Source organism: Podarcis gaigeae, assembly GCF_964106915.1.
Source record: "Podarcis gaigeae genome assembly, chromosome: 2".
In the NCBI taxonomy this organism is placed as follows: domain Eukaryota; kingdom Metazoa; phylum Chordata; class Lepidosauria; order Squamata; family Lacertidae; genus Podarcis; species Podarcis gaigeae.
The window spans coordinates 102,340,452-102,357,502 of record NC_139679.1 but is presented as its reverse complement, the minus strand read 5'-3'; the positions used below and the strand labels follow the sequence as shown (position 1 = coordinate 102,357,502).

The following is a 17,051-nucleotide window of genomic DNA, read 5'->3' as shown; positions in this document are numbered from 1 at the left end:
ATATCCAGGGGGCGGGGTGGGCTTATACCAATAGTATCATCAGTGATTTCATTTTAGAAACTTATTGAAAGATAGTGCTTGTGATTTGCCCTCCAAGGTAATCTCCTCTTTGTACAACACTGTAACTAGAGCTCCCATGAGGGCTGATTTATTTATGATTGTAACAAAACAATTATCCAACCTGCCTGACTTAATTGCTTTTTAATGTCGTAAAATGATGTACCAAGCAGGGCATGCTTTAATCAGCTAATTGAGTGGCCAAACATAAAAAGCACCCGGTTCTTTGAACCAGACCTTTTATTTGCAGCTTGGAGCATGTAAATAGTTCTTCCAGTTGTGAGAGATTAAGGACGAATTTACATGTTTCGCTGTGTCTTCTTAGCTTGCCTCACTCTTAAGCAATTTGCTCAACATAACAGGCGTTGTGGTGTTTCACACACTCCACTGGCCAATACTGCTACATGAGGGGCATGTATGTGCCCACAACACCTCACTGCAACACAGGCTGTTTTTGCTGAATATCTGAAGAAACCAGGAACCAAGATGATGGGCAGGTTCAGATGCCAAAAAGTGGTCACAGATAATTTAGGTCATTGTAAGGTGTGTGTTTTAAAGCCTTACAGTTTTGCCTGGAAACAAGCTGAGTGAGACCCAGTGGCAATATTTAAGTACAGTAGGACCCGGTTAATAACTTGCATTCTAGACCAACTATGTGTATTCATCAGGTAAGGTGAAATTCATTTTTATGGCTGCCCACTAAAAGCTCCCCAAAGCAGTACATTAAAAAGTTAAGCACAATAAAATACATATTGCAAAACATATTGCAGAATGTAATAGACATACCAGATGGAGGTTCTGGTGGTGGATCAACTACAGTTGCAACAGGCACAACTTGATAAACTGCAAGAAAAGCTGGTTCCCGGACCCTGAAGCTGCAGGATTAACCTTGAGGAAGGTCTGCAACCCCCACTCCCAGCACTGCTTGTGTGCACACCATACATTTAAAGTACACATGCACACTGCAAGAATCCTGGGCACTCTAGTTTGTTAAGAATGCAGGGGATTTTAGCTCTATGATGTGTCAACAATAGTCCCCAAATTTCTTTAGGCGGTGTTTTAAATGTGTGGTGTGTATGCAGGCTTGGCCTATGCATACAACACTCTGAAATATGTTTCTGTAAAGCAGTGTTACCATTTTATTAGTTTTCTTTTTTCATTTAAAGTTTGCTTGTTGCTTTCTGTTGCCTTGTTGCAGAAATCCGTACTTCTCAAGTGTGTATTTTGAAACCAGAAGGATTGCTCTGAATTTGTTGTTGTTCTTTAGACAGTCCTAGCGGTGTCATGAAAAGCGGGCATGCTCTGTCAATACATTTTCTACATATTGCAGGCATATGAACAATCCACACATGTGAAAACTCATTGTGAGATGGGGAACAGCATTAAGATAGCCGTTTTGTAATTTCAAGTTCTCATGCGTGAAATGGCAGCACTTTCAGAACTTCAGGTTTTTGGAGCCTCCAGCAAACAGGATCTTTAATAAGGGACACAGAAATGTTATGACAGCACATATAAGAATGCCTAGGTATCGTCCCAATTTGACAGACATGGGACCTGGAATAAGCTCACACTGGGCTTTGTGTGTTGGTTTCTTTTGGTAGCTCACAAGGAAATCTCGGGGCGTCAGCCATCAAAGGTCCTTTCTTTCTCTTCTGCCATTACTACCGGCTCAACTCAGATGGATCCAAGTGCTTCAAAACATCATTAAAGGCAGATCTGCACCATACATTTAAAATACATCCAATGCACATTTAGAGCGCATGACTTCCCCCAAAGACTCCTGGGGGCTGTGGTTTCTATTCGCAAAGCTACAATTCCCAGCACCTTTAACAAAGTACTGCTTTTCATCTATGTTTGTGATGGAGAAGAAGCCCTTGGAAAGCACTTGGAATAGGTGGCGGAGTAAGCTACATGGGTGCCCCAAGCAGCAGCCATGCCATGCACCCGGGGGGGGGGTGAGTTGGGGGGGCGGCACAATCCTCCGCATGTGGCAGCACCTTGAGCTGCTGTGCACAGGGGTGGCAGGGCAAGCCCCCCACGGTGTGCCTTTTTGTCACACACCCCCAGGGATGACAGCAGAGGCGGACCGCCCCCACTACACCCCCCTTCCTACGCCACTGCTTGGCATTAGCTCCAGTTGGCTCTCCAGAAAAGGTGTCTGTGTCAGACTCTACCCTTTTTATTTATTAAATTTATATACCACCCTTCACCCAAGGTTCACAGGGCAGCTAAAAGTATAAAAACACAAAAATACACAGCATAATAACAAACAAAGCAATAATCCCCCACCATGGATCCCATGTTGGTGATGGACACTAAAGCACTGCCTGGATTGTCCACTTACAGGCACCAAGCCCATCTAATTCTCTGGCCTGCCTCCTCTTCTTCTTTGGCTTACTTCGTAGCCGAGTAAGATTGCCTTCCATGAACATGGTCTTAACAGTGAGTCTGTAAGTGACTGTGGAGGCCAGTTCTGGATCCACACATCCTTCCGCAGTGGGGACATAGGTTTCCGGGCAGAAGTTGATCACGGTGAGGGTTTGCCAAATGTGCCTTCCTTTTAGCACGTTTCTCCCTTTCGTCCTGAGTTTGAACATCTTCAAAGTCCATGACACTTTTGGTAAAGGCTCCAGTTGGAGTGCTCGCAAGCCAGTGTTTCCCAGTTATCAGTGCTTATGTTACATTTTTTTTTTTAGATTTGCCTTGAGAGTGTCTTTAAACCTCTTTTGTTGTCCACCAGTATTACACTTCCCATTTTTAAGTTCAGAATAGAGCTCTGGCCTACCACATACTTAGCACAGACTTTTATTACATGTATCAGTGGAGAGGAGGCAAGGAGTGTCTGCAGAGAGCAGTTTATTTTTTGCAATAGAGATGTGATTTGTACTATTACAGACACATAATTATTGAGGAGCAAAACCAACATTTGCATAATGCAGTAGCCTCTGACTTTGCTCGTTATATAAGCTAGTATTTGCATGCTCAGTTAAGTGAGCCATCCTCTCTACCCTCACATTCTTGATCCTACTTCCAGTGGACACAGGTGGGCAGTCAAATGTTTTCAAAAGTAATTGGTTGCATTGCGCTTTCCCCGAATTAAACAGCTTCCCTAGCTCTAGTTGCCATAGCAAAGAAGTTGAGTGTTCCCTTGATGTGAGCAATAATTATGGTGATTATGGAATGATTCTCCCCCCCCCTTTTTTTTTGGAGCAGCTATTGCAAGTGGTTATATTCCGGTCCAAAGTACAATGTGAATGACACGTTAATTGTGTTTGAAGAGAAGAGGAGGCTGCTCTTTTGCTAGGGAAATGACTGTGAAACAAAGCCCCAGAGGTGAAACAAAGAACCAGCATAATAGTTCAGTGGCAGCAAAAATAAATGCGCCGTGAGAAGGGCACACAGAAAGGACTTTAGCGCCAGCGAAATGTATTCAGTTTGGCCCAGGTGATTGATAAGCATCTGCTGTGCTGTCAAGGGTCCCCACCTCTGTGCCAGGGGTCACCTAGTGTTGGCAACACTTAAACTCTGCATCCCCGAAGGCCCCAATTTCCAGACATACTTCACCAAGCTCACACTTAGATGTCATTCCTAATGGGACCCTCAAGGCAGTGAACAACCCATCATAGAAACATAGCAATAGACCAAGTAACAAGCAAGCTTCTGCTGAAGTGGACTCCAGTCTACAAAATCTTGTGCCATGTTTCGTGTCAGTTCACTGTTGGAAGCAGTATGCCACTGAATACCAGTGCTGTGCGCTTGGGTCCTGTTTTCAGCTTCCCATAGGCGTCTGGCTGGCCACGGTGAGAACAGGATGCTGGACCAGACAAACCTGCTGCAGATGCTGGTCTTCCCTACAACCTGATGTGCAGTTTCTGTGCCCTGCTCAAAGAAGGGCATTTACCTTTAGAATGTCAAACGAGAAAGAAAGCAGGACTACTATGTGTATTCTGAATGGAGCATGACACTGGATGCAGAATTCCTGTTCCATCGCAGCAATGTGAGGCGCTGCTAAGCAGGGTCAGAATGAAGCAAGGAAGCATGGTGGTAATAAGGTTGTGTGAGCAGCTATGATGAGCACAGATGAATAAGCCCTCGTACCTGCTGCTGCCAACCTGGCACTTCCCTCATCCTCACAATTATGCTGCCTAACTTCTTCCTGGTCGAGATGAACAGTAACAGAACTTAATTCAGCTGAAGCAAAAATAAAAAATGCATCATTTGCATAATTTATACAGGTTGCAGAATTCGGCTTTTCGTGGCACATAATTTTGTTTTTTGATTGTAGCCTACTGTGCACACATCCCTGGCAGAGTGTAAACTATTCAACAGCAGCAACGATGTTTCTGCATCCCTCCCAACTGCAGTGATGTATTAATACCTTGGCTCTGGCAACCAGTGAAAACAGGAGTTTAGAATCTTTTGTCTCCCCTCTTCATTTGCCACATACATTATTTGTTTATTATCTCTTAATTTGTTAGTCGCTTTATCTTGCCCAGGGCAACCCAAAGCAACTTACAACTAACCAAACAGACAGAGACACACATCCTAATACATTAAAATCAAGAGGAAAACCAAATATATTAAAAACATCCCATCCACAGATAGGTAAAAGCCAAGGCCTGGTTACAGAGTAAAGTTTTTGCCTGGCATCTAGATATATAATGACAACACCAGGTGAGCCTCCTATATATGCCTCTACCTGAAGGGCAGCACCTTGATTATAGAAAGAACTGAACTGAACTGGAGGCAGTGCCAGATTTACATATAAGCTAAACAAGCTATAGCTTAGGGCCCCACTCTCTTGGGGGGCCCCAAAAAAATTAAAGGGAAAAAAACCTGGATGTACATTTCCAAAATATAAGCTAAAAAAACAAATAAAATAAAACCTACATACAGCAACAGTGTTTTGTGTTGTGTAGGCTCCTATGATGTAAGTATTGGGCCCCGCCTACTAACCTGCTACCTAAAATATCACTAGTTAGATACCTATTAGGTCCATAAATTACCACATAGCATATATTCAAAACAAAAAACAGTGACAATTTGTTTTTGACACAGCTGGACATATAAAGGGCCCCATTACGTTCAGTAGCTTAGGGCCTCATCAAACCTAAATCTGGTCCTGACTGGAGGTTATAATCTATGATAGGGCTTCTAATAGTTGGGATAGAGATCCAAATCTATCCTTTGAAAGCTTTCCACATGCAAGAAGAATTCCCACTTAATAGAGAATTGCTACGTTGGTGCTCTTCTATTTTTCTCCACCTGTTAAAAAAATGTCATTATAATGGGGGCATGCTAAAGTTTTTTTTTTTCAATGAGGCAGAACTGAAACATTTATATATGGCATGTTTTAAAATATAGGCCTGTCTGTAGTTTATACATTAACATCTGTTACTGTATTGAAATCATACGGGCTTGGTGGGTGTCATTGCAATAGTGTGTATCTCATCAACATATCATGAGTTTCAACTGGGGAAAAAACAACTGGTTGTGGAATCACTTGTAAACTCTCTCCCCCCAACCTAACACATTATAAACTGGGAATTGCCAGCAATTTCAGTTTGAATAAAAAGAAATTGGTTCAAGAAAAGAAAAAGATCCCTTATCCATTCTTTACCTTTAAAATTTTCAAAAGTAAGGCTGCAGTCCTAACCAGAACTCAGATCTAAGTCCTTTTATAAAATTGGTGGGACTTACTCCCAGGTAAGTTTAGTTAAGCTTGTGGCCGAAATTCCCTATTTTTAACTGAAATAGAAGCAAGTAGATGTGCGTGTTTATTTGTGTCCACCACAGTGAGCTTCTTGATCAGGGGTAGGCAACCTAAGGCCCGAGGGCCAGATCTGGCCCATTCACCTTCTAAATCCGGCCCGCAGATGGTCCAGAAATCAGCGTGTTTTTACATGAGTAGAAAGTGTCCTTTTATTTAAAATGCATCTCTGGGTTATTTGTGGGGCCTGCCTGGTGTTTTTACATGAGTAGAATGTGTGCTTTTATTTAAAATGCATCTCTGGGTTATTTGTGTGGCATAGGAATTCATTCATTTTTTTCTTTTCAAAATATAGTCCAGCCCACCACATGGTCTGAGGGACAATGGACCGGCCCATGGCTGAAAAAGGTTGCTGACCCCTGTTCTTGATGCTAAGCTGATTTCTCTCATCTTTTTATTCATGATTTGCTTGTAGTTTTCGTCTCTGGCCGCTAGAGAGCAACCATGGCTCAGTGTTACTGTCTTTGCTAAAAGAGCATGAAAGTAGTTTGATATTCAGCTACTCAGGAAGGGCAGTGATTTAAGTGAAAGAGCATTGAGTACAGGGTGCACTGTGGAGGGGTTGCGGGGTGCTATATTTGCTTTTTTAACAGCTACCCAGCAACTCAGAGTGATCTGATGAGAGACTGTAAAAGTGACAACTCAGTGTTGCTGTCTCTGAAGTGTGATTGATTCTCGGCAACTGGCAACATGCCTCTGCCACATTCCATGTTTTTTGTTTTAAATAATGGTCCCTAAAATTCCCATGCAAAACTGCAGAATTAAGATGATGCCTGCATGCTTCCTTAAGTCACCACAACCTCCTGGACTTGCTTTGAGAAACAACAGAGTTGGCTGGGAAGGACGTAAAGAGACCTGCTGATCACTTCCTTTCTAGCAACACAAGGCCTCAAAGTCATTTTGCTGAGAAAATACATCAGACCATGAGCCATACTGCCAGTTTGTGACACTGTTGCCCCACCAGGTGGGTGAAAGGGACCAAGAGGGCAGGAAATGTGGGAAAGATCAGGGACTTTTATTTGTAAACGTTAATTTTGTCTTGGGCTGGGCTGGGTCAAGGACGAATCTCAAAAATGGCTCCCTGTTCCCCACAAGGGAAGATTTACATGTGGATCAAGAGGGAAAGAAAGGTCAACATCAGGATCCTCCCACCTGAGGCAGTGATCTCATCTTGCTGAATAAAGATCAGCATTGGGATCATCTTCCCCTGTGGATTCTGCCTCCTGGGTCAGATGCCTCATCTTGCCTCACAGGTGGGCCGGCCCTGGTCTTGTGTGTGAGAGGGTGCACGAGCAAAGGAACTATTCTTCAGCTACTGACATTGTAATATCTGATCCATTGGGAGCAGCTACTCCTGTGTTGATTGGTAACAGACTGCTGTTTTCATTTCACCCAGATACAAATGTGGCCATTCAGTAAAACCCTGTTGCATTTGATCACAATGGGCTAGATGGTCAGATGAAAAGTGAATATAGTCAGGCCTTGGAGAAATAACTCTTCAAAAAAATTCCATTAGGCGGCAACTTGGGATTTTTGATTGACAGATCCTCTTATGAAGCTAATATTGTAAGTTTAGCTATGTGTAAAATAATGATTCTTGTGTGGGAAGCAGGATAAGGAAGGCAATTAGTAGTTTAATAACAGCTTTGTGCTGGCTGAATAGTAGCTGGAAACGTAAAGTACAGTTGATGGCAATCAGCTGATTTTTTTTAACTCCTAAATAAAAACAACAGCAGCAAAAAGATTCAATATAAACTCATCTTACTCCTTCCTACCTTTCAGTGTTTTCTGTTTTTGCATGATTGGTGATGCATTTTAACTGCCTTGTATTTGAGAGAGAGAGGGGAAAGGAGGTTGTTTCTGGAAGTGAGTGAAGCGCAGAATAGTGGGCATGGATGAACAGAGCAATGTTAACATGGTGCAAGAAATGCTGTCATGAACTGTGGAGTAAACTGCTTGGTACAACAGAAGCTGAAAGGTTCTCCAAGGTTTATGAAGAGAAGATATATGGATACTTAGTCTGGCCTCCTCTTAAAAATATATATGGAAAAGGATTCTTCTCATGATTTCCCTAGTCATTTCCCCCTGTTATCCAGCTTTTCTTACTATGTGTGAAAAATGTCTGGATATGCATAAGGTTCAGAGCCGGCGTACCCATAATGCAAGATGAGACAACTGCCTCAGGTGCCAGGTTTCGTTATAGCAGCAGATCTTGATCTCAGTCTTTCTTCCTTTCTTGTTCCTGAAGTATATCTTCTCTGGCCAGGAGGGGAGCACCATTTTGGGGTCCACCAGAGGTGCCAAGAAGTCTTGGGCTGGTCCTGCTAAGGCTGATTTGCTTCAGTGGCCTTTTTTCCCCTTTTGAGGAGTTGTCTTTATTCTTTAAGGATTCAATTCTATTGCATATATCCCCAGAAGGCTGTTGTATTCTCCCCTCACTCTTGTTTTATTTCTTCTAGCCAGGGGCATGACTAGATACTTAAAAGAGAAACAAATTTGAATATAATGTATATGTATAGTTGCCTCTGGGCAAATTAAGGTGGCAAGTGGGCTCAGGGATGTTCTGATTTCTTTAAAAGTTATATTCATCTGCCATGTATCATCTAGTTTGTTGTTGTCGTTTAGTCGTGTCCGACTCTTCGTTGACCCCATGGACCAGAGCACGCCAGGCACTTCTGTCTTCTACTGCCTCCCGCAGTTTGGTCAAACTCATGCTGGTAGCTTCGAGAACACTGACCAACCATCTCGTCCTCTCCTTGTGCCCTCCATCTTTCCCAACATCAGGGTCTTTTCCAGGGAGTCTTCTCTTCTCATGAGGTGGCCAAAGTATTGGAGCCTCAGCTTCAGGATCTGTCCTTCCAGTGAGCACTCAGTGAGCAAGAGGTTTGATCTTCTTGCAGTCCATGGGACTCTCAAGAGTCTCCTCCAGCACCATAATTCAAAAGCATCAATTCTTCGGCGATCAGCCTTCTTTATGGTCCAGCTCTCACTTCCATACATCACTACTGGGAAAAACATAGCTTTAACTATATGGACCTTTGTCGGCAAGGTGATGTCTCTGCTTTTTAAGATGCTGTCTCTAGGTTTGTTAGGTAAGAAAAATGCCTGGGATTTTACAGGGTTTGTGCTTCCTTACAATGTTTTGTTTCTGTGAATAAAATGAGCATGGGGTGGGGGGGGAGGATGTCACTTGCCTGCTCACATGGATGCCTCACAATTTGAAATATTTATTGAGTCATGTAGCATTGGCTTGTAAAATTTTGAGGCCAGCTTCTAGAAAAATGAAATACTTTTCTATCCTTGAATACAATCCTAGAACAAGACACTTTCCACCCTTTGCAGAACACCGCAGCTGTTGCTGCCCTTAGAAGGCGAGAGCCAGAGCATATATTTATCTTTCTAGGCTTTGCTGAAATCCTTATAAAATTTGCCAGGAAAACTGGAAGTGACTTACGACACGATTGTGACTGCTGAAAGCATCCCAGCTACACGAAGCAGAAGAACAAGAGGTTTGGAGATTTGCTGCCGCACTGTGCATTGAGTTCATATTCTTGTTCTTTCCCACTCCAAACGATACTGCTATAAATCAGAAATGATTCTGTTGTAAATCTTAAGGATCCAGTCTGCAAAAACTTTCTTACTGAGAACTGTATTTTATTTTTTTTAAATATAGCTGCCAGGAGGGTGTCTTTGTTTACATTTGGCATGCCAAAAATCTCTCTCTGAAACCAGCTTACATAATAATGTTTCAGCCCTGGTTTACTTATTAGCATTGCAAACTGCAGCAGTAAGCCATGGATTGATGCACGCTCTGTGACATTTGCATTTAGAAATGAAAAGGCAAGTGTTCATTAAGTAGTGTGCCATTTCCAAAAAGAAAGGGGGGGAATACTTCCAGTTGTATTTAAGGCTTAATTAATTTGTGTGTGTGTGTTTTGAACATTCCCCATATACTTTTTGCCACAAGGGTTATTAGCAAATGCACACTGCCATCTTATTATTTTAGTTGCTGTGGCTAAGACATCAGCCTATTATAGCATCCTGAAAATGCCTTTAGCCTTGTAAATATTAGAAAAGAGTCTGAATATAAACCACAATAGTTCTGATTGTGCCTGGGAATTAAATTGCATAGTTCTAGAAAGCTCTAAATTGCAAGTATTCAAACATAAGCACTTGAGGCCTGATGACACTTACATGTGTTATGCAGTGCTGCTGTTTTGTTAATGTTTCTCTAAATGGTAGGGGTGAGGTATTTCTGAGAGTAATGTACTGACCATTCCTATAATTCAGGTGTGGTTTGAAGGTGTTTTGTGGGCTGAAGCAACTATCCTCAACACTAGAACTTTCTGTGACAGACAAACCAGGGCTGTCTGTCAATGTTTTTAGCTTTTGTTTTGTTTTTTGTTTTGTTTTGTTTTATAGTGGCTTTAACTTTTTGTCATATTTTTAGGTCGGCTGGAGTTTACTCTTCATAAAAAAGTGACTAAATGCAATTAAGAATAATAATATGTGCCCATCTACCATTCTGTTGTATGTACTGCTTAGAAAGGTTTGGGCTAAAGTGGTCTTTAAATCTCCCGAAAGCACACAGGAGACACCTGCAGCCCTTTGCTTCCATACCATGCAATTGTACTCACACTCCTATGGGAACTCGCTCCCTAGGAAAGCCAGACTGGCTCCCTCCTTGTTGTCCTTCTGCTAGCAGACTTTCTTGTTCCAACAGGGAAATGGCTGCTTTTAACGAAAGGGCTGGTGCCATGATCTTCTTATTGTAATTATTTGTATGGTTTTATTAGTTTATAATAAATTTTAACAATGTTTAATTGTTCTTCATTAATTGTTTCTTCTATGTTTTTAGTGATTCCTATTTTTATCTGTAAGCCACTTCAATTATTATTATTTTATTTACCATTATTTATTAAATTTATATGCCGCCCTTCATCCAAAGATCACAGGGCGGTTTACAATATAAAGATGTTGGGCACCTGACCCCCACCAGCCCCAGCCGGGGCAGACAGTGATCAAGGATGATGGAAGTTGCTGTCCGAAACATCTGAAAAACCTATTCCCACCATCCTTCATGTCCCTGTCAGGGGAAAAGGCAATGTATAAACAAAAATATAATAAAAATACAGTAATATTTACAACCAGTTTAGCAAATGATAACCTTATTACCTCTTTAAGTAGTGGTCAGGTTCCTCGTGGCACAATCTCTTGAATTCAAGTCGGCTTTCTTGTGCGGAGGAGAGGTCCAATTAAGTGACTTTAAATTTCTTTTTTGATCTTTGCTTCGATCCAAAAATTCTTGCCATGTGAGCAAGAAGCCCTTGCAGTCCCGGGCCAAAGGGCCATAACCACCTGTGTTCTCAAGCTGCTCCTGAGGGTCCCCTGACCCTTTGGAACCAGAGTGAGATCTTTTGGGATCTTTGGATACAAACTCTATGAAGCTCAGTGAGAGATGTGGGGTTTAAATAACTGTGACAGGAGGACGCAGATCATTCTCGATTCAATTACAATGGGATTTTGTTGATGGTAAGTTTGGGATTTTTCCTCTGTGTTTCTCAATCACCTTTTCACACTGTGTTGGATACGCCTGTTGGTCAGTCTTGCACGTTGTTATTCTACTTGTTCTTGCTGCATGTCATTGTGAGATGCGTCTGGAATGTTGACTGAAGTGCCTCCTGTGTATTATCCAGTGTAAAAGACATTCATTCATCAGGCAGCTGTGATTAAGGCAAATTCTGAGTGAATTTGTGAAAGTTTCTTTCTTCCCTGTGTAATCTGTATCTCTCTTTATTTTGCAGAGCTGACAAAAGAGAACGAGGAAAATGAATGGCCTGGCCTTGAAATTTCCCTCAGCAATAGGAGATTAGAGAGAGTCCAATACAGTTCACCATATAGAAGTATTCCCATACTATGCTTAGGATATTCAGTTCATTGTTAGACATGGCAGCTTATTATTGGCTTAGCTTCAGAATGTTCCTGCAAGTCGCTCCTGTGCCCAAACGGAAATGCAGATTCAATGGACTCTTAAAAACAGTGAGGCACTGCAAGATATTTCAGCAGGGGTTCATCACCATTTTCTTTTTTCATACCTGTCGTAGCGTGCTTTTATACACTGGAGTGGCATCAGAAGAATCCTATGTTATATTAAAATACAACACAGAAGAGGTTTGTGAATTATGTACAGCTATGCCCAGGCTGAAGTGACTTGCTGTTGGGTTTAGTGCAGGGCTGGAGTATTTTGCCCAGCTTTCTTCAGCATTTCATGGGGACAGGAGTGAAAATGCTCCCCCAAAGTTTGCTTTTATCTTGGGGGGGGGGGGACTCTAAGACATTTAATGACCAAGATGGAAGTCTTCTTAAATAACCAAGGATTTCACACAAAATTTTTTAAAGAAAAAGTGTGTTGCTAAAAGCAGAAAGTCCACTTTGTCTTGGCCACCAAGGAATTTCAGCTGGAGAATCTGGAGTTCCTGATCACAGAATTTGCACCCTCCTGCCCCCCATTTCAGAATTCTAACTCTCACTTCTGTGTTGTCATCGCTAACACTCTAGCCCAGAAGTGAGAGGCCAAGTTCTTCTCTCAATTATGCTGATTCAGTGCCATTAGGTTCGGGAGGGTTGCAGAACATAGCCCAATGACTCCCTCAGGTTTAGCCCTCTCCTGATTAATTTTTAAAACACATGACATGCATTAAGTTTATTTTGAGATTGTGCTTGTTTTCCTCTAGCTTTGATGTAAAACAGAACTGCACAGTGATCTGTTCTTGGTAGTAATAATAATAATAATAATAATAATAATAATAATAATAAATGTTTCACTGCAATGTTGTACCTTGTGGTTTTCTTGAGCATGGCTTAGTGGGCATAGAAATGAATTACAAGGCGGCGGCAGCAGAGGAATACAAGGAGAAACAACTAGTGAACTGATCTGATGTTGATTCAGTAAAATCAAACAGTTTTGCAAATAGTGAGCCATCACGGGAACCCGATCACTTTCAGGAGATAATGTTGTCATGCATTTCTTCCGGACGGGCACACACAGCCACTTTCACAAAGTAAAAGAAGGCGTTTTTGAGAATTCAAATCTTGCTGAAATGTAAGTGGCAGCTCAGTGTTCAGGTTAAACAAGCCACAGCCAGGCTGACTGACCCTCCCCATTACTCCAAGTTGTAGACTAACAAACCAAGGTGGGTGCAGAGAGCAGAGTCCACACAGTGGACTTCAGTACCATAATCAAAGTAATACCCATTTCTCCTGCTACAAGTTCCTCCATTCTTGGTCCTTTGCAAAGATCCCAAACCAGGATCATAGAAATGCATTGCTGGATGCCCCCATGTTGAAGCAGGGTAGTTTTTGTTCATTTTTTCTTGTTAAAAGATAAAATTATTTAACTTTCTGCTCTGCCTTGGGGCATCTGGCATTGCATTTCTTTGAGTGTGATTGAGATGAGTGTGTTTAAAAGCATTATCAGGAAGTAAAACTGTTTTCGCTCCGGGGCTGATTCACACTCATCTCAATTATCTATACAGGCCAGCAAGAAGCATAATCAAAGGTTCAAGGACATCTTCAAGCCAGGCAAAAGCACTCAAGATACAAAGAGGACAAGGAGTGGGGACTGGGGAGAGTCCAGAGGGCCAGATAGAGTGCCGCATTTGGTCCACCGGCACAAGGTCCCACATCCCTGCTGAGAACTACCAGTTAAGAGATGAGTTGTCATAGAATTGTAAAATTGTAAGAAATCCCCCATGGGTCATCTAGTCCAAAGCCCTGTGATTCAGGTATCTCAGTTAAAGCATACATGACGGACGCTGAAACACTCACAGCTTGTTTAAAATAGATTATAGTTGTGCAATGGATCAAACCTCAGCTTTCAGGATTATCTTTGCAAATGGTTCACGGACAGCCAATTTAAGTAAAATATTTGTGCTGTTCTGAAAAGTATTCCCATAAGTACCAAGTGTGGCGTCGAAACTAATGGCTTTTTCACACATTATACTGCAACCAAAGCCAATTCTAGCTTGCTGGTTCATGCACCTTTGTAAGATGTATTTGCAAGCGTGTTTGCATCCATGTGTTATGCTTTCAGGTGTATATTTAAGACAAGATAAGTGTTTATCTAAAAATGCAATGTGTGAAGAATTACCATTACCAGTAAATGTGTATTGGAACTACAGGAATTTAACTGGAGTACAATTCCTCCTCCAGCCCTCCTATCTCAACATTTTCCCCTCTTGTGGTTGTCTGAAAAGTGGAGGTTCAAATTTGTAGCATACTGCTTCACATCACTCTCTTATTTCCACAGTGCTTGCATATATTTTGGGAGCACAACAGTGGAAAAATCACACTGCTCCATTCTCTCCATGCACAGTCTCTTCATTGATTGATAACTGGGTGTCTGGTTGTAGCGCTGTGTCATTGAGGACACTCTTTGAATGCAGGGGTGATGGAATAGCACTTAGAAGCTGCAGCTACAATAAGCAAACAACATGCAGCATGACCAGATATGACTCAAGTTTCTCTGTATATTGCAATCTCCATATTGCAATCGCACCCATCCTTGTGCTACACATGAATCCATATAACATAGCTAACATGCATATATATGTTCACGGTGTGCATTCACAACATAAATAATTATCTACTGCTTCACCCAAAAGTATGAGTAAATGGCTAGCAATGGCTACTAGCCATGATGGCTGTGCTCTGCCTCCACAGTCAAATACAGTATCCTTCTGAATACCTGTTGCTGGAAACAGCAGGAAGGGAGAATGTTCTTGTGCTAAGGTCCTCCCTGCAGGTTTCCCATGGGTATTTGGTGGCCACTGTGAGAACAGGATGCTGAACTAGGCAGCCCATTGGCCTGATCCAGCAGGCATCCGTAAGATTGAAATGTACCCTTTCTTTGCTATCCTATTTGTAACGATGATGATGCTAATTTCGGTGGGTGTGGAATGGAACACATAAATTCATGTCAGGCAATCCAGCTGGGTAATGATTTGCAGGGGGGGGGGGTTGATTCAGGATGATCTCTGGGTAGGATGTTAATCTGAAGAGCTGAGTGGCAGAAACAGACGAGAGTGGCAGGGAGAAAAGAAAAAAGTAAATGACCCCTGGATGGTTAAGTCCAGTCAAAGATGACTATGGGGTGTGGTGTGTTAGAATTCCTACTCCATGATTGCAGTCATGGGATTGCTGTTTATCACATGATGGTTTATGTTTTGACTCCACAGAGTGGGAAGTGATGGAGACAGGATGTTTGTGTTACTGTGTTCCGTGAAGTGAGACTATTGTCCTTTGTTCTTTCTCTTAGCTGTTTGATGCTAGAGAGAGGGGGAGCCATGTTGCAGTGCTCCATGTGTGTTTATATGTAAATAAAGTAGATTAGCCAAAATGCTGAGTTGCTGAGGTCTGTTACACAAGCTGTGAAGACTCTGCGGATCCCTAAGTGTGCCAATGTCTATTGGCATCGGTCACTGTGGTGTTCAGGAGGGAGGGAACATGCCTGTCGGGCATGTGTCTCTGCCAGGGTCCTACTCAAGAGTAGGACAAGCTCCTGACATCTTGCTTTTTATCCCGAGGGAGTTGGTGTTTGTCCGGGTCATGTAGCCAGTACACTGTGACAAGTGCCAGAGCGCACAGAAACGCCATAAGTACCCTGCCACAGCGGTACTTATTTATCTACTTGCACTAGTGTACTTTCAAACTGATAGCTTGGCAGGAGTTGGGAGAGAGCAACGGTAGATCACCCCATCACACGGATTCAAACCCACCATCAGCTTTGGCCCCTCTCACGCACCACCAGCAGGTGGGTGCTAGCAGATTAACCCTGAGGGAGTTCAACCTTTGACAGACAGATGGCTTCCACCCCATATATGCTAAACTATATTGTTGGTATACTGTAAAGCAGATGTGTAGAGCATGCTTATTGTCTCAGAGCTGAATACCTGGGTTTCCAATGGAAGTTACTCCCAGGTAAATGCATAGTTAACCTAAAGGAGTAAACAGTTTCAGGCAGCAGACCTTTGTACGCTTGTGTACTTGGAAGTAAGTCCAGCTGAAGACACTCAGATTTACTTGACATGTAACTGATTGTTGTTCTGCTACTTCCACTCTGCTACCTGTCCTTCCCAGGTTGATTTGGCACATTCTATAGAATGTGATAAAGCTTGGGGAAATCTCTTGAAATCCATTATGTCGAAGTTCCTGCACTTCCTTCGGGACCAGCAGAGCTGCTGGTAGCAAGAAGACTTCTGCCAGTCACCTGTTTACCTGCATGTGCAACGAAGCTGCTGTGTTTTATTGCCCTGTACACAGTAGCCAAAATATGCCGAAGGGGCAACTATGGATGTGCTAACCTAAGAAGAAGAAGAAGAAGAAGAAGAAGAAGAAGAAGAAGAAGAAGAAGAAGAAGAAGAAAGAAGAAGAAGTTGTTTATTATTTATACCCCGCCCATCTGACTGAGTCTCCCCAGCCACTCTGGGCGGCTCCCAATCGAGTGTTAAAAACAATACAGCATTAAATATTAAAAACTTCCCTAAACAGGCTGCCTTCAGATGTCTTTTAAAGATAGGATAGCTGCTTATTTCCTTCACATCTGAAGGGAGGGTGTTCCACAGGGTGGGTGCCACTACCGAGAAGGCCCTCTGTCTGGTTCCCTGTAACCTCACTTCTCACAATGAGGGAGCCGCCAGAAGGCCCTCGGTGCTGGATCTCAGTGTCCGGGCTGAACGATGGGGGTGGAAGACGCTCCTTCAGGTACACTGGGCTGAGGCCGTTTAGGGCTTTAAAGGTCAGCACCAACACTTTGAATTGTGCTCGGAAACGTACTGGGAGCCAATGCAGATCTCTAAGGACCAGTGTTATGTGGTCCCAGCGGCCACTCCCAGTCACCAGTCTTGCTGATTTTGTCATCCCCCCTAGGCATGACACCCAGGGCAGACTGCACCCCACCCCCCTTGCGACGCCCCTGACTATACAACCTTTAGAAGGCATCTGGAGGCAGCCCTGTTTAGGGAAGTTTTCAAGTGTTTTATTATGTTTTTACATATGTTGGAAGTTGTCCAGAGTGGCTGGGGCAATCCAGTTAGATGGGTGGGGTATAATAAAGTTGTTGTTGTGGAAGAGGACGTCCCTGTTTTCATCAGAGAAATGTTGGAGGGTGTGAATGAGGCAGCTTGCCAAGTTGCAACAGATATGTGGGGGGGAAGTCTCTATCAAC

General features: G+C 42.7%; 1 protein-coding gene across 1 annotated transcript in view; it reads left to right on the top strand.

Moving 5' to 3' along the window:
- The window catches only part of SYNPR (synaptoporin), a 148,636-nt gene that overhangs the window by 68,388 nt on the left and 63,197 nt on the right, over positions 1-17,051 (top strand). The window lies entirely within an intron of this gene.